Source organism: Staurois parvus, unplaced genomic scaffold (genome assembly GCF_062004578.1).
Source record: "Staurois parvus isolate SC_StPar_1 unplaced genomic scaffold, SC_StPar_1.0 ptg000822l, whole genome shotgun sequence".
In the NCBI taxonomy this organism is placed as follows: Eukaryota; Metazoa; Chordata; class Amphibia; order Anura; family Ranidae; genus Staurois; species Staurois parvus.
In genome coordinates, this window is record NW_028318618.1 from 71,588 (window position 1) to 90,951 (window position 19,364).

At 40.2% G+C, this 19,364-nt stretch overlaps 1 pseudogene; it reads left to right on the top strand.

Annotated features, from left to right (window-relative positions):
- The first annotated feature begins 210 nt into the window (after positions 1-210).
- On the top strand, positions 211-18,659 carry LOC149443933 (uncharacterized; annotated as a pseudogene).
- The last annotated feature ends 705 nt before the right edge of the window (positions 18,660-19,364 follow it).

Sequence of the window (19,364 nt, forward strand, 5' to 3'; positions counted from 1 at the left end):
ATATAAATGTCCCAATTTTGATCTTTGTATATATATAAAAATTATATTGCTATTGGAGTGGACTGTAATGTTACTCTCCTTCCACTGGGTGGCCTCCCAATTTCTTCTGAGCTGTGAGGGCTAGATGGATGGATACGGATATCTCCCCTCGTCCTGTGGGGGTATATCTCCTATCTCCTCTTCTTCCCTTTTGCTCCTCCAATTTAGACCATGAAGAAGAAAGATTCCCACATAGTGCTTTATCCTTTACAAAAGATTTTAATTATCTCCGGTAAAATGCGCACTCACATTCCACAAAGCAATACAGAGCGTTTTTCAATGTGTGCCCTTGCACAATAACAGTACTCGCCGATCTGCTGAAAGTGGCGTCGTGACGTCAGAGCCCCTCCTCTACGCGTTACGCCACAGGGTCACGTTGCTTCCTCAGGGGGATACAATAGGACGCCATAACGCTACCATCTTTATATAGTATAGGTCGTTCCAGCGCCATTTTCTCGAAGTCCGCACGGACTCAAAACTAATTGTTGAGGATTTGGAAGCTCTGAGCAGATCTCTGTGATCTAATGAGGAAACACAGCAAGATTAAATAGAGGTCTTTTTTATTATTTTTTATTTTTATATTTATTTTATTTAAAAAATTGATTTGTGTATTTTGCATTTTTGCACATATATATCACTGTGCATGGTGGTTTTTTGTTTATCTGATTTGTATAACTATAATATCACGCACATGGAATTTGAATAGATTTATTAGAGTTTTTTTCACATTATTAATCTTATTAATTTATATAATATTTAGCAATATTGCTTTATAATTGATTATAGCACAGAGGTGTTTTAATTTTAATATTAATTTATTTATATCACTATGGATTAATATTTATTTATTTAGATTTATTTATTTATTTAGATTCATTATTAATTAGTATAGATGTGTATGTAATGCACGTTTGAAGGGGAGAGCAATGCAAATATTTTAGTGTTTAGTAGATGGAGCGCGACACATTTAATATTTTATTAGTTTATTTTCACACAGTATTATGAGTGTGTTTTTGTGTTGATGCACCATCACATTTTTAGGATTCAGTTATTTATAAGCATTTTTTAAATATCACTATAGTAGCTCACAAGTACACATTACTATAATCCTTCATAAACTGCATTCACAGGAGAACTGTGTTCTCTGGCGAACTGAGCAGCGATCCATTACCGCTGGTTCATAAACGGACGCCTTTATCTCCTCCCATTTTCACATCATAGAAGAGAGTTGCAGACACAACAGCAATGAACAGAAAGCATTATGCAGAGTATCAAGATTTAACAAGTAAAGCATCTGATGATTGATTGACAGAAGACATTGTTCTTCAAAAAGAAAAACAACACCTTGTTATTATGAAACGGTAACTTCATAAGCTCATGGTACCACCGTCCATCTCGCTGTCTGTGGTGCTGTGTGTCACTAGAAGTTTTGAGTTCGGAAGAGATGAGACATGGTTGTGAAGCAATGTGGAACATGGCTTGATGAGAATGGCATCCAAAGAAGGACACTATTAGTTGTGGAAATGCTAAAAGGTTGCAGAAGAATACTCAGTTAAGGATGTTGAAAGAGGACCACTTTTAACGTGGGTGGTGTGTTGGCATCTGGAGAAGGACACTGCTAAGGGGGAGGTGTGAATGTAGGCAGATTGATATACTTGTTTGGGGTTGTAGATTTGTAGGTTGTAGATTTTGAAGGGGTTTGAGGACACAAACTAAATGAAGAGTTTTGTGATGTCAGGGGAGGTTGAGAAGAATACAGTGAAGGGTGGTGTTTATATGAAGTGTGCCTGCAAACTGAAAGGGATTTTTCTTTATCAACCACTGGCAGGTTTAGACCCCGTTGGATCCATGAGGCTGCTCTCTGGGAGAAAGAAAAATAAACATGCACACCAGGTCTTCCAGAGAGCAATCCTATTTTTTATTCACAATTTCCTCCTTATATACAGTGAGTTGTAACAGGAGAACATGGAATGGAATTTCACTGAGTAATTTGTTAAGGCTATGTACGTGACATCTGTAACAATTCATATCGCACAGATCTTGAATCAATTACAATTCATATCGCACAGATCTTGAATCAATTACAATTCATATCGCACAGATCTTGAATCAATTACAATTCATATCGCACAGATCTTGAATCAATTACAATTCATATTGCACAGATCTTGAATCAATTACAATTCATATCGCACAGATCTTGAATCAATTACAATTCAATTTGCCGCTGGCTATCCCCGCTTCAGTCGATCCTGAATATGGCTGCCAGACTCATTCACCTTTCCAACCGCTCCGTTTCCTCCACCCCCCTCTGCCAATCCCTGCACTGGCTTCCGACTGCGCAACGGATCAAATTCAAAATCCTAACACTGACGTACAAAGCTGTCCACCATACTGCCCCGAACTACATCACTGACCTAATATCCAAGTACCGCCCAGCACGCACACTCCGCTCCTCACAAGACCTCCTTCTCTCTAGTTCCCTGGTCTCTTCCTCCCATGCCCGCCTCCAGGACTTCTCCAGGGTGTCACCCATCCTCTGGAACTCCCTGCCCCAACCCATCAGATTATCACCTACTCTCCTCTCCTTTAGTCGCACCCTGACAACCCATCTCTTCAGGGAAGCCTACCCCACCCCCTGCTAACTTGCCGACCTCCTCCACTCTTCCTACCACTCCATCCCCCACAGCTATCTCCTCCTGTGCCACCATCCCCTCCCTCCTAGATTGTAAGCTCCAAAGAGCAGGGCCCTCGATCCCCTCATGTTTGCATTGTATTGGTATTGTTCTGTCACATGTTCTGTCCCCCTTTGTAATGTACAGCGCTGAGCGAACCATTGGCGCTTTATAAATACTATATAATAATAATGAGAGAGAGAGATACTGTAGATAGATAGATATATAGAGATATGAATAAAAAGACAACTTGGCATGGTAGCCCAGTACACACACACACACACACACAGAATAATGTGGGAATACTTTGTACTTTACACATTATAGGATACATTTAAATATAGTATATATTAATAATTTTATTTTCATAGCATGAAGAATATGATATTGAAGGATTGATCCTGAATGAATCAATTCATGAGGGGATACACATAAGAAATTCCATTGATGACATTATTCAAATGAATGTGGAAAAAAAATCAAGAGCAATCTAATTCTTGAAAATTTTTTTAATATCCATTTTTTTTTAACAAAGGAGAAGAAGTATTAGTTGAAAATGTACGAAGTAAACAAAGAAAAGGTGACAAATTAAAGGCGCTGTTCTTGGGTCCCTACAAGTTTATCGACGTTTGTGGAAAACAGGCCACAATAGAAGCTGATAATGGAAAAATGATAAAAGTTCACATCAATCATGTGCGGAAATCATCAACTAATTACAGACAAGAACAAACAAGTGATGAAAACATGTCCTCACCTGTGATTTCACAGAACATGTCCAGCTTCACACAATCAAATATTTCAACCACGGTTGCAAATGTTGACAACACTGAAACTACAAAAACCTGTACTCTGCTCTTGAACATAACAAGTGAGACTCCATTGCTTGCCGATAAATACAAGCCTGGTAAGTAAAAGTTTTGTGAATTAAAAAATTCCACCTCAATGATTACAGCTAATTATGTTACACTCTCAATTGTTATCAAAATAGTTATTATTTAGTATATTGATTAACAACAGAGCTAGTACATTTTTATTTATCCCCACAGAAGTTGACCTGGCTTGGCAAAACAAAACTGGACACATGAGGATCCAAAATTGGACCGTATAAGATTTTCGATTCCGATATACAAAGATTACAGCCAGGACTTGAGCTGGAAAGCGAGGCAGTGTACACACTACAATTAATGTAAAAATAATCAATAATTAGAACTAAATGGAAATAAGAAAAAACTCCATGAAATGGTAAATGTGAAAATATAATTTTTGGCGCAGCATAATATAGCTGATCATCAATTAATTCTCATAACTTTGATTTGTAACATCTGAAAATGTGTTTTTCTGCATACTTTATAGTGATTAACAATGGTGCATGTCAGATTATAAACGCATACCTCCATATCATGGCAAGAAGAGCAATGCAGGAAAGACAAGAAAATATTAAGATAATTGACACATCTAATGACAAATATGTGGGAAGGAAAACACTACAAACCTTTTAGGGTATTTCAATGAGAATAAAAGCTTTACAATGTTATATTTCCAAATAATTTCACACAAATCTTTCTGTTTTAATCCTTTGCAATTGATCTAATTATAGGAGAATATTATGGATTTCCAAATGCTAATTGGTTCCGTGAATGAAAGGCACCATTGGACCTTAATTGTGAGTATACCTATGAAGTGCAGGCTACTTAACCACTTGAGCGCCTGAGGATTTACCCCCCTTAATGACCACGCCTCTTTTTGCTACTCAGCGCTGCACTAATTCAACTGATAATTGCGCGGTCATGCAATGCTGTTCCCAAACAAAATTTACGGCCTTTTTTTCACACAAATAGAGCTTTCTTTCGGTGGTATTTGATCACCTGTGCGCTTTTTATTTTTCACACTATAGACAAAAAAAGGACAAATATTTTGAAAAACAATATTTTTTTTACTTTCAGCTATAAAAAAAAATAATAAACTCAAAGTTGGTTATAAAATTTAGGCCAAAATGTATTCTGCTCCATGTTTTTGGTAAAATAAATCCCAATAAGTGTATATTGATTGCTTTGTGTGAAGTTATAGCGTCTACAAACTATGGGATAGATACTGCAATTTACGCCATTTTTCTGCTATACAGCGCTGCGCTAATTTAAAAGACAATTGCGCGGTCATGCAATACGGTACATAAATGAAATTTACATCCTTTTTTTTCCCCCACAAATTCAGCTCTCTTTTGGTGGTATTTGATCGCCTGTGTGGTTTTTATTTTTTGCGCTATAAAAAAAAAGGCTGACAATTTTGAGGAAAAAAAACAATATTTTGGACTTTTTGCTATAAAACATGTCAAGTAAAAAATAAATGCAAAAATCAAATTTAGTCATAAATTTCTGCCAAAATGCATTCTGCGACATGTCTTTGCTAAAAGAAAAAAAACAATACGTGTAAATTAATTGGTTTACGTGAAAGTTATAGCGGTTACAAATGGCGGGAAAGATACTGGGATTTTTAGGTTTTTTTTATACTAATAATGGCGGCGATCAGTGAATTATGGCGGCGATCAGTGACTTATGGCAGCGACTTATGGCGGGACTGCGGCGGACATTCTGACATTGAGGGGTACTGACTTGGGGTCACTGACATCCCCAAAAACACTAATACAGTGATCAGTGCAAAAAGAAAAACACTGACACTGTACTAATGGCAATGGGGAGGAAGGGGTTAACTATTTTGCAGGGAAGGGTTATAGGAGTGAGGGGGAGTGTTTTACTAGGGGGCGGGGTGTGTACTGGGCGGGACAAGGCTGATCGAAAGAGAAACTCTTCTGTCTCTATCAGCTCGTCCTCGAGCTGACAAGGAAGTGACAGACAGCACAGCTACTGCAGCTGTGCTCTCTGTCACTGTTTACCGCCGATCGCCGGGAAACAGCTGCTAAGGACCGGCTGTGACCCGGCGACTGACATCCGCGGTGGTGATCGGCAGGATAGGGCGGCGGCGCCCTATTTTAAACAGTGGTTTTGCCTGCCCATGCTGCCCTGCCGCCGTATTTATACAGTGGCAGGGCGGCAAGTGGTTAAACAGGGGCACCTATTAATGTTGGTGTGTGTATTAAGTTATCTATATATAACAAGAGAAACTGTAAAAAAAATAAAAAGGTGTATATATAGAATGTCAATGTACATCAAGGATTTTAGGTTGGGATATTGTTAACAAAAAGAACTGCGCATTTTATTGGTTAAATTATGGTGTTTTTGTATCATTTTAAATTACTTACAATTTTTCACATGCCAACGATTTTACACAACAAACACTTCAAAACTATAGAGCAAAGAAAATGAAAAAAAAAAAAAAAGGTTAATGGAATTATTTGTCCCTCACAGACAGTGTATACATTTCAGTAACTGCAACACATCTCTCTATAAACACTCATCTTGGGCAGTACACGCTCCCACTTTGGTTAACTCTTTAAAAAAAAGATTAATGTACATTTAATACACAAATTAGAAAGGTTAAAAGGGGATGAGACATGACGCTTGAGCAGCCGGTACACCCACAAAAAAAGGTTCCAAAATTCCTAAAAACATTTTGATGGCCTTTACCACAAAATTATATATATATATTTTAATTTGTTTGGCTATGACAGAGCCAAAAAAAAAAATTATTGACCAACAGAGTCACAATAGACCAGGCCTTATCTTATGGTGTTTCTTTTGTTGACATGCAAAGTCAATGATAAATATGGCTATAAATGCACAGCCTGTTAAAGCAGCAGTGTTGATGTATTTATTTCAAATAACATAAAAATATCAATTTATATATTAAATTACTAAAGATTAAAAAAAAATTGAATATGACTTTCAATGACAAGCCTGCATAAGGCTTTACACAACATTTCAATTAAATGTAAAAAACAAAATAAACATTTTTAAGAAAATTAATTATAATATTGATGTATATTTTTATCTAACTAAAGTAAATACATTTTAGTTATACAATTTGATATTACTTAATAAATAATATATATTTAAAAAGGATTCCAGAATTCACTGTAAATAGCAAAAGATTAGTAGTGATGAGCAAGGTAAAGTTTAGGAACGTACAGTACTGTGTGTGCTTAGTAAATCAAAAGGGAAACAAAACAATTTGTTACATCTATTTGCAAATGTATATTTATGTAATTTTTTTAACTTCTACATTTATTTGATGCAGATGATTTGAATGGCCTTTGCAGGATATGTGGAGAAGAAAACGATTTCAATGAACACACATCCACAGTCCAATGGGTATGTTTCAGAAAACATAAGAATGAACCTATAATTTATGCACCCAAAAATATAAATATTTATGAGCATATCAACACTTGTGTGTTAAAGAGACAATTACGCTGTGTAATGTGATAACATTTGTCAAACCATACATTGCAGTTGAAACATGATTTTATCACTTGGTTAATACATTATACTTTTTCATCTTTTGCTTGTTTTTACATTATTATTATTATTAACAGGTTCCTGCCCAGCCTATAGATAGATGGCGGCCTTCAAAACCCCTTATCCCTCCAGGTGGATGACATCTGAGTATCGGCCCCGTTGCCGGTAATGTGACCTGGTGTGACCAATCACAGCAGGTCACAACAGTTGTATAGAATGGATGGCTTCCTTTCATGCCATCCATTGTATACTAGTATGTGTAGCTGTGAATGGTCACAGCGGTCACATGCACAAGCTGGGCCAATCACAGCCCAGCTATGTCATGTGATTAGCTGTGGACAAATCACAGGTAAGCACAAAAAAAAAAACCATGAATGAATCGATGTCATTCAGGTAAATACTTGCTTATAGCAAAGTAATTCTTTGCTATAAGCAAATTTTCCAAAAAAAAAAAAAAAGTGATCACTTCACCAAAGTAGTACAGTGTTACTATGGTAACATAAAACTACTTCGGTCATAGTGAAATATGAAATAAAAAGTCTTACATAAAAGAAAATAAAAACAAACGTGGGAGAGGGAGGAGATAGAGGAGGGGTGGGAGAGGGAGGAGAGATATAGTTTTAAAAGTGTGTTTTGCCATTTACAGAGACACAATGTACATATATGTATGTAACAAAATTAATTAACTTCATCTTTAAATATATGATTTATATTTTTTCCAGATTTCATGTGCAAGTTGTGCACTGTGGTCCCACATATCCTGCATAGGGCAACAAATTCCTGAAGAATACATATGCCCATTGTGCATTCAAAACAATAAAAATGTAAATATTGTTGGACTTTATTTAAATTTCCTAGAAGAACTGTGATATTTGATAGATTTTGTATATATTTATATTTTGGTTTAAGTGTCCAAAAGGTTTGACTGTTTATATAAAAATAATTTAGAAATTAAGTACATAATAAAATTGTCATACATGCAAAATTAAAAATTGGTTTATCTATGTTCTAAAATGTATCATTTATTTGTATATAAATTACATGTTCAGTTTGTGATACATGAACACTGTTAACCACCTCCTGCCCACCATATAGTACAATGACAGGCGCAAGGTGGTTCTCTTGTTCTTGGAGGATGTCACATGATCAGCTGTGTCCAATCAAAACTCATCGCATGTAAGGCTGATTATCGGCATTTCTCTCCTCTCGAGCTGTCATGCTGACAGAGGAGAGCAGAGCCGGTATTTGGCTTTATGCTGGGGGGACATGTGCACTGATCATGACAGCACTGATGATCAGTGTAGCCCCAGCAGTGCTACCTGTCAGTGTCCATCACTGACTCTTGCCAATACCCATCAATGTCAGTGCCTACCAGTGCACATCAAATCAACAGATCAGTGCCCATCTGAGCTGCCTTTCAGTGTCACCCACAAGTGCCAGTCACTGCCACCTATACATGTTGCCAATCAGTGCCACCTATCAGTGTCAGTCGGTGCCTATCAGTGCCTCCTCATCAGTACCACCTATCAGTGCCCATCACTGTAGACTCATTAGCGCACATCAGTGAAGGGGGAAAAAAAATCACTTATTTCGAAAATTGAATACCAAAAACAAAGAAAAATTTTTATTTCAAATTTTTAGGTAGTTTTTGGATGGTTTAAGAAAAAAGAAAAAAAAAAAACGAAGGTGATTAAATACTACCAAAATAAAGCTCTGTCACAACAAAAATGAAAATTTTTTTATATGAGTACAGTGTTGCATCACTACGCAATTGTCATTCAAAGTGTGACAGCGCTGAAAGCTGGAAATTGGCCTGGATAGGAAGGGGGTAGAAGCGCCCGGTAGGCAGGAAGGGGGTAGAAGCGCCCGGTAGGCAGGAAGGGGGTAGAAGCGCCCGGTAGGCAGGAAGGGGGTGGAAGCGCCCGGTAGGCAGGAAGGGGGTGGAAGCGCCCGGTAGGCAGGAAGGGGGTGGAAGCGCCCGGTAGGCAGGAAGGGGGGTGGAAGCGCCCGGTAGGCAGGAAGGGGGTGGAAGCGCCCGGTAGGCAGGAAGGGGGTGGAAGCGCCCGGTAGGCAGGAAGGGGGTGGAAGCGCCCGGTAGGCAGGAAGGGGGTAGAAGCGCCCGGTAGGCAGGAAGGGGGTAGAAGCGCCCGGTAGGCAGGAAGGGGGTGGAAGCGCCCGGTAGGCAGGAAGGGGGTGGAAGCGCCCGGTAGGCAAGGGGTTACATTTGTTATAAAATAGATGTAAGTGTGTGTTGCATTGTTTTTTTTTTTTAATGTAACTGATAGGATTTGTATGGCCTTCAAGGTGTTGAGGAACTGCAAGTCCCATGAGGCCTTGCAAGACTATGACAGCCACAGGCAAGAGTCCCAGAGTCAGAGACATGATGGGACTTGTAGTATTTCAACATCTGGAGGGCCATAGTTTGGAGAACCATGCTTTACATCAGATGAGTTTGTACAATATCAAATATATAGGACTTAAGTGATTTAAAACATAATATGTAAATAAGTGACTAGTAAAGAAATAATGTAAAAACAAATGTCACGGAGCTGGCCCTTCTCCCCCCCCCCATCATGTGGGCTTGCTGCCTAACACCCTCCCACCCCTCACTCTTCTGTTCCATCCATGCTGGAACTTCTAGTCCTTCGTGTCCCTGACACAGGCAGCCGTCCGCAGCCCTTCAATCCCCCTTTGCCTGCAGTCTGGCCCCCTGCTAAAGGAATCCAAACACAGGCCCTCTCCTCCCTTCCCCCTCATGCACAGGGCCCGTTGCCATGGTAACCTGACAGGAAGTGTCTGGTTATCAACAAGCCTCACAGCTCTATACTTAAGGGTGAGCAAGAAACGGATCACCTCCACCCTGTACCATACCCCTGTTCCATATTGCCTTCCAGTGAACTGTACTGTGTCTGGTGTGTACCTATGGACTAAAGGAACTGTTGACTGTGCCCCAAAAACCTCCCCAATTAAAGCATGCACAATGGGTTCCGTGCAATCTGTCTGTGTGCTCTCTGGTTCTCTTAACAAACATCTCGTATCACAGCACTTGCACAAATTATGTATCGCCTCTATTTAGACTTTCCAATTAACTAGTTGCCAAATGGAGAGAGCCAATCGATGGCTACACTGCGGCCGCCCAGTTCTGGAAGGGTGTCATATGACATCCTCCATGAACGTGCTCGCCCCCAGGGCACGCATCCGGCGTTCTCCATGATCGTTGTGTCCTATGGACACTTCAGATCACGTAAAGTAATGGTAAAGGCCAATCACAGCAGCCTTTTACAATGTGATCTGCTGTGTCCAATGACACGCTAATCACCGGGAAATGCAATTACCGTTTCTCAGCTGTACTTTCCTCACGCTGTCAGAACATGTGGAAAGTACTGCAGATAACCGGCAAAAATCATCAAGGTAATGATCATCGGTGCCCTGATGATCAGTGCCCAGCAGTGCCAGCCACCACTTCCACCCACCTGTGAAACCCAACGGTGTCACCTACCTGTGGCCAGCAATGCCACCCACCTTTGTCACCAACCTGTGCCCATCAGTGCAGCCCAGTAGTTGTGCCACTCATTGCCCAGCAGTAGCCCCAGTCAGTGACGCCTATCCGCGCCATCTCATTAGTGCTGTCTATGAGTGCCCTTCAGTGCCGCCTATCATTGCCCATGAGTGATGCCTATCAGTGCCGCATCATCAACACACATCAGTGAAGGAGAAAAATTACCAGTTTTCAACATTTTTTAATAGAAACAAAGAAATGTTTTTGGGGCACTATTATTGATTATAGCGCAAAAAGTTAAACACACAGTGGAGAGTACAGACCACGAAAAGAAAGTTGTATTTGTGATAAAAAAAATGATAAAACGTAAGATGGGTACAGTGTTGCATGACTGTGCAATTGTAATTGAAAGTGCGACAGCACAGAAAGCTGAAAATTGTCAGGGGCAGGAAGGGGGTAGAAGTGCCCCGTAGGCGAGGGGTTAATGGAATTAGGTATCCATTCGATGTATCCTCTGATAATCATAGAGGCCATGAAATAACGTATCACTTTAACCATTAGCCGCCCGGCCAATAGCCGTTTGGCGGCTTGAAAAGCGCTGCAGCTTTCCGGGTCCACGCCATTTGGCGTGCTCCCGCACATGCGCCGTTTGGGCTATTGCAGAGCGGCGCAGCAGCGGGATCTGTCACCGCCCGTGCACCTCGGACACGGCCGATGACAGATCCGAGTACCGGCTCCCGTTGCCGGTACCATGTGACCTGCCGCGACCAATCACAGCAGGTCACATGACAGTTGTATACAATGGATGGCTTCATTCATGATGCCATCCATTGTATACTAGTGCCTAGCTGTGAATGGTCACAGCTAATCACATGCACATGTCATGTGATTAGCTGTGACCAAATCACAGCTAAGCACAAAAAAAAAAAAAAAAAAAAAAAAGCTGAATGAATCGATTTCATTCAGCTAAATGCTTGCTTATAGCAAAGTAATTCTTTGCTATAAGCAAATTGTGTAAAAAAAAAAAAAAAAAAAAAATACTGATCACTTCCCCAAAGTAGTACAATGTTACTATGGTAACATTGTACTATTTTGGTCATAGTAAAATATGAAAAAAAATCTTAAAAAAAATAAAAAAAAAATGTAATAAAAAATTAAATATAATAAAAAAATAAAAAAAAATTAAAAAAAAATATAATTTTTTTTTTTTTTCATACTGTCACCAGTCAGTGTCCCTGTTCACCGCCATGCCAGTTATATGATGACGCTGTACTGCACTGGTGACAGTATGTAAAAAAAAAAATAGTGAAAATAATATTTTTCATTTTTTCATTTTCGGAAAAATTATGACAAAAAAATACAACTTCAAAAAACTCGCCATGCCTCTTATGAAGTACGTCCGACTGTCTACTCAGCAAAAAGGGGTCATTTGGGGATATCTGTACTATTCTGACATTCTTGGACCTCAAGAAATTAGATTGGCTGTCAGTACTTCAGGATTGATCAATATTCAGATCTATACCATAGTTTGTGAACTCTATAACTTTCCTACAAACTAAATAATACATCCTAATTTGGGTTATTTTCACCAAAGACATGTAGCAGAATACATCTCGGCCTAAATTTATGAAGAACAATTATTTATTTGTAAACTTTTATAACAGAAACAAAGAAAAATGTGTTTTTTTTTCAAAATTTTTGGTCTTTTTTTGTTAATTTAGCAAAAAATAAAAACCCCAGCGGTGATTAAATACCACCAAAAGAAAGCTCTAGTTGTGTGAAGAAAATGATAAAATTTTAGTTTGGGTACAATGTTGTATGACTGCGCAATTGTCATTCAAAGTGTGAGAGCGCTGAAACCTGAAAAATGGCCTGGGCAGGAAGGTGTAAAATTGCACGGTATTGAAACGGTTAATTCATGATACTGCAGAATGTGAATGTGTAGCCACTGAAATATCGGGGTGCCAATTGTGACCCCTAAATTGCTGTAACATGACCTACCACCCACAGACATCCACAACAAAACTACCACAAACAATTGACAGACTTCCACCCCTTCTGCCATAAACAGCACCCCTACCAAAGTAACACCATCAAGTGACAGAACTGCAACTGCACTGATATCCGTGTACCCATGTGAATGGCGTAGCGTGCAAAGGGTTATATATTGTGTATTAATTAAGGGCCCCCCCTCATGTCACTGTCCTACCCATGTCACTACACCCCCCCACATGTTACCGTCCTCCCCATGTCACTTCCACCCCACATGTCACTGCCCCCCCACGTCACTGTCCTCCCCATGTCACTTCCCCACACCTGTAGCAGCAAGATCAGTCCCCCATGAAGATGTGCCCCCCTTGTCATTCCCCCCCCCCCCCCAAGATCAGTCCCCCGTGAAGATGTGCCCCCCTTGTCATTCCCCAGCAAAATCAGTCCGCCGTGTAGATGTGCCCCCCTTGTCATTATCCCCCAGCAAGACAGTCCCCCGTGAATATCTGCCCCCCATTGACGCAAGCAACCCCTCCACCCCCAAGCAGCAACCTCATGTGCAGATCTGCACCCCCCCCCCTTGATGCAAACCCCCCCATAGCAGCAAGCTCAGTCCCCTGTGAAGATCTGCCCCCCTTGTCATTACCAACCCCCCCCCCCCCAAGATCAGTCACCCGTGAAGATGTGCCCCCCTTGTCATTACAGCCCAGCAAGATCAGTCCCCCGTGAAGATCTGCCTCCCATTGACGCAAGCAACTCCTCCCCCCCAAGCAGCAACCTCAAGGGGGCAGATCTTGCTGGGGGGGGGGGATTACAAGGGGGAGCAGATCTTCACGGGGGATTGCTCTGCCCCCCCTTGACGCAAACCCCCCCCAGTAGCAAGCTCAGTCCCCCGTGAACTTCTGCCTCCCTTGAAGCAAATCCCCACCCCTATGTTACTGGCCCCCACATGTAACTGCACCACCAAAACATGTTATGGCCCCCCATGTCACTGATCCCCCCACATGTGACTGTACTCGCCATGTCACAACCCCACGCAGCTTGGTGACATCTTGCGGTAGGATCGTCAGCAGTAGTGATCCGAGGGATGTGATTCAGCCATTTGTGTAATTGCAATCCAGAATAAAAAGGGGTTAACAGTGTAAGAGCGAGCTGAAACTGGCACATGCGCAGTTGTGTGGAGGGGGGGCAGATCTTCACAGGGGACAGATCTTGCTGCAACACCAGGATGTTTACTAGACTCTTGTTCAGACAGATTTCACCGAGTTATACCTAAAAATTACAGGTCTACAATATAAAACGCCAAATTTCCATGCAAAATAATGGTACCGCTTTCAGCACCAAAAATCTGAAATAATCATACCGCCAGGGAGGTTAACTGGTTTTCTACCCCCACCATTTTATTGAGCTTAGACGCCCAAAAAGCTTTTGACCGCCTCAGATGGCCTTATATGTTTATGGTCTTGGAGACGTTTGGCTTCGTGGTCCTTTTGTGGCAGCTTTAAAAGCTCTCTACACTTATCCTTCCTCACAGGTCAGACTGGCTTCTTTTCTCTCACCCCCTTTCCAGATGTTGAATGGTACACGACAGGGATGTCCACTCTCCCATCTATTGTTTATCCTCTGCTTGGAACCATTGGCTATTGCAATCCGGTCTCAACCCGACATACAAGGGATATCTCATGGCCGTGAGTACAAACTATCCCAATTTACAGATAATATCCTCACACTCTCGAATCCCCAGGTCTCTCTTCCAGTATTGCATACAAATTTTACGTCAGTTCGGGACCCTCTCGGGTTACAAGGTTAATACCTCCAAAACTGAAGCACTCCCACCAGCTGTCCTCTCGTCCCTCCAAGACTCCTTCCCTTATCGATGGTGCACTCATTCTCTAAAATATTTGGGTATTAGCCTCACTTCTTCCTACAGTTCTATATATGATGCCAATTCCCCCCCCCCCCCCCCCCCCCATTTATAGCTCTCTCGCTCCTTGAAATTCTGGGATACCCTACCCATTTCCTTCCTGGGATGCATCAACGTCATAAAAATGACTGTACTGCCCAAACTCCTGTATCTATTTGTGACTCTCCCCGTTCCTGTTCCTATATCCAAACTACACTCCCTCCAGATGTCTTCTACATCTCATTTGGCATAATAAGCGGCATAGAATTGCACGTAGTGTACTACTTTCTCTGCGTTCTAGGGGAGGGCTAGGGGCACCGGATATTGTGACCTATTACTATGCTACTCATCTCCACTTCCTTACATCATGGTCCACCCACTACCATCCCAACCTGTGGACTGGGATCGAGTCCTTACAATTGATTCCGACCCTTCCTTGTTCTCTGGTCGACCTCGGCGGTGGACCTTACCCCTATCCGTCATTTCTTTCTTGGCCCCATGCAATGCTCCATGAGTATCTGGCAGAAATGTAAGACTAGGTTTGCATTGACCTCAGATTGCTCCCCACTGACTGACTAATATCCTTTTTAACCCCAACCTTCCAGATAGTTTGACCATGCCCTGGGTGCTCCCTTGGGTCACAGCCAATCGCTTCCAACTTAGTACATCTTGTGACTTGGAAGCTGCAACCATTCTCATACCGCCATAAGATCTACCTTCCCCACATTTTTCTATCTCCAGATGCGACACTTTTTTTTTGGCCAAATCAGTGATCACATGATAAGTAATAAGCAAGATCTTACTTCCCGACATCATTGCTTACTGCTTGTGAAATCTGTGAATGATCAGAGGTCACATGGTAGAGGGCTATTCACAACAGCCTTGTACCATGTGACAAGCTGTGACCAATCACAGCTCTCACAGTATTTCTCAATGGCTGCAGAAATGCTGCCAGAGAGAAGGAGAAATTATTGCTTTTACACACAAAGGCTGTAAAAGCAATCAGTGTAAAGAAAAAAAAATCATCACTCCCCACAAGTAGTACAGTGTCACTATGGTGACACTGTACTGCTAGGGTGACAGTATGTTTTAAAACAAATAAAATAAAAAATATAGAAAAATGTTTTAAAAATTATAACTTTTGGTTATAAAACTAATTTGTGTTATTTTTTTTCACTAAAAAGATAGCTGAATACATTTTGGCCAAGATTTATGAAGAAAGATTTGCAACAATTTATAAGAAACACTATTTTTTCTAAATTTTTGGACTTTCATTTATATAGCAAAAAAATATAAAAATCCCAATGATGAATAAATACCACCAAAATAAAGTTTTATCTGTGTCAAAAATGCTTAAAAATATATGGGTACAGAGTTGCATGACAGCGCAATTGTCAGTGCGACAGCGCTGAAAGCTGGAAATAGGACTGGGCAGGAAGGGGGTGAACGTGTCCGGACTTGAAGTGTTTAACTACAATATGTCCAAACTTCTGCAGCCAGAATCCTCACTAGGTCGGGTACAAGTGACCATATTACCCCGATCCTGGAGTCCTTGCACTGGCTACCCATCAGGTTTCACAGACTAAGATCTGCTTGATCACCTATAAGGCTCATCATGGCTTGGCGCCCCATTATCTGTGATCTTTTATATATTGACTCCCCCCTTGTAACCTCCTCTCCTCAAATTCTGTTCTTACCCCCTACTCACCTACACTAGATGGGAGACAGAGCCTTCTCCTGCTATGCTTCAAAACTCTGGAATTCACTTCCAAAAACATCAGAGAGTCTTTTTCTCTAAACTCATTCAAATCAAATAAAAAAAAAAAAAAAAAAAAACACTTTTCTTCAGACAAGCGTTCATGTAATTGTCCCTCTTTCCTTTGTCTTATCCCGAGTATTTCCTGTGTTTTCTTTGTAAAGTGCTTACCTTTAAAGCCTTCATATAAAATAAATGTATTAGCAGTTGAACTCCAACAAAAACAAAATCACCAGAGATGTAATATTACACAGATGGAACCCAGGACTTCCTATGGAGTGTGAGGGATGGACAGGTATCTCGTCGTAGTGATTAGTTACACATACAGAGAGCATTGTGCCAGAAATATCTACAGCATGCTACTCCTAGAACTCACTTCATTGGGAGCCATTTGTTCCATCTGTGTAGAATGGTTGAGCTACGACCAATCACTGATTATCGGTGAAATATTAACTGAACAAATCAGGAGAGAAGACTTCTCCAAATTTTCACCATTTAAAAAAAAAAAAAAAAAAAAAGTAAAACTGAGTGTCAGGAGAACTGTGTGGATGAGCGGAGCTCCATTTGTCAGCCCACCGCTTGTACATTATATTAGTGTACACCACAAGAGTCTGCAAAGCATTTGTGAAGCTTTCAGTGAGCTTTGAGCATATTCCTCCAACACTTGAGAGTAACTTCAGTTCCAGGGTCCAATTACACCCAGACGTCTCAACATTTCTTAGGAAGCCAATTGATATAATACCCACTATGGTGTCCGTTTATGAATTATTGGTTATTTACCGCTGAATACATCTCCATCATTCTCGGAGAATAATGTTCTCCAACGATTGCTGGTTATGAAGCTATGTAGATTGCTTCTGTTCTGGAGAACAGGAGTGATCTACAAACTCTCAGAATGCTTCTAATTCTCTGAGGGAAAGGGTGTAGCCTCGTGACAAATCACGTGGTTACAGTTTTGTGAATCAGAAAACGAAAGTAAAGCACCAAGCACTACACACAATACACTTCATTATAATAAAACATAAGTCCACCTACAATTATTACACCACCCTTTAATTTTAAAACCTAACTTTTAATACATTTTGAAACAATAATTAGATATGTGGTTTTAATCTTATGATCGGTGTATAGTGAGATGGTTGATCCTGCATCTGTCAACCACCTATACACCATTCATAAAATTTAAAATCTACTGCAAACATACATTGTAAAATTCTAATACATTTTTAAAAAATAATATTATTGAATACTAAAAAAAAATAAAAATAGTAAAATGAGATTCCCCTCTGTAATATAATGGAACTGTCTGTAAGTTCGAACCATACCTTATGGGGGTGTTAAAAAAAAAAAAAAAAAAAAAAAAAAAATTAAATCTAAATATAGTAAACCTTTGTTAAAATTTACAATAAAATTACATCGTAACATTTTTATTAAATACATATAAATATGATCTCAATCAAACCCACCCAATACCAGAAACATGGTACACTCCTTAAAAACTTTATTGGAAATTTTTTTTTTTTTTAACATTTGTGGGTAGTGGAGAGTATAGAGAGTATGGATAACATGGAGAGTGCTAAAAAAAAAAAAAAGAAGAAGAATGGGCAGGTTCAGCTATGCGCAAAACTGCATTCTCGTAGCAAGGGTTGTGAGCCACTGGGACAGATTATTTGGACCCCGCTCCAGAACCTTGTCACGTTCCAAAAAAGAAGAGATATGGAATTCTATTGTACAGGAGGTCAATGCTGCTGGGGACATAGGCCGCAGCATTGATACATGCGTCGTTTGAACGACATCAAAGCTCAAGTTAAGAAGAAACTTGCCTTCATAGCACGACATCAGCGTGGTACAGGTGGAGGACCTCCAGCCAATGTTACATTTAGAAGTTATGAAGAAGAATTGAAATGTTGCCTTGGGCCTGACATCATTAGCGGAGTACCGGGAGAACATGATTCCGATGCTAACAGTAAGTGATTTTCTGCTTTATTTTAATTAAATATACATTTTTTATTTTCTTTTAAAAGTTATAATTCTTTTTTTGATTCACAGTGTTAAGAGGACAACCTGATGAGGAAACCGAGGGCGAGAATGTGTTGGCCAATGTAAATGAAGGCAGTGAGACAATGCTCCTGTTTGATGATGAAGGTAGGTAATTATTTTGAATAATTTTTTTAATCACTTTCCGACCAGCCACTGTAATAAAACAGCGACAGGGTGGCAAAGCTGTGCAAAATCACGTTATAAAACGTTAGTTTGCAAAACAAGTCGGTGGCGCGCAAACACCCTACCCGCGCTGCGGGTGTCAATCACTGGGTCCCAGCCAGTCATTACCCGCCGAGTCCCCTCCCACTAGTAAACCACTCCCCTCACACAGTTAACCCTATGATTGCCTTAAAAAGTTAACCCCTTCCTCCGCAGTGCTGTTAGTACAGTGTCAGTTTTTTTTTTTTGCACTGGACACTGTATTGGTGTCATTGGGGATGTCAGTGAACACAAGTCAGTTCACCCCCAGTGTCAGAATGTCCACCGCATTCCCGCCATAAGTCGCTGATTGCCTCCATAAGTTGCTGATCAACGCCATAATTCGCTGATCACCGCCATTATTAGTATAAAAAAAAAATTAAAAATCCCTGTATCAATACCACCATTTGTTTATGTCTACGTTTATGTAAGTGTATGTCAGCGCTGATTTTTAAATGCAATTGCCGTCGTTTTTTTTTTCTTTAGTATAGTTCACATTAGCTGTCAGTTTCCCAGAGCTAAAAGATACTTTGTATATTCTAAGAAATTTAACGGATACATTGTATCTTTTAAAAAACTGAAAGGAAACATTGTATCTTTTAACTTGGGGAAATAAACTAAAAGATACTTTCTTTCTTTTTGCTGGAGGCGGAAAGTAACTGCTGATTTTATGAACTACTGTATAGTGAAGGGGAAAAAAAAAAAGGTAATTACATTTAAAAACTGGCCCCTGACAGCTGAGTGAATTACCTTCAATAAAAAAATGTTTTACATTGAAATATTAACTCATGGTTGTCACTACAAAAATACTGCATGAGTTAATAAAATAAATCATGCGGTATTTTAGTAG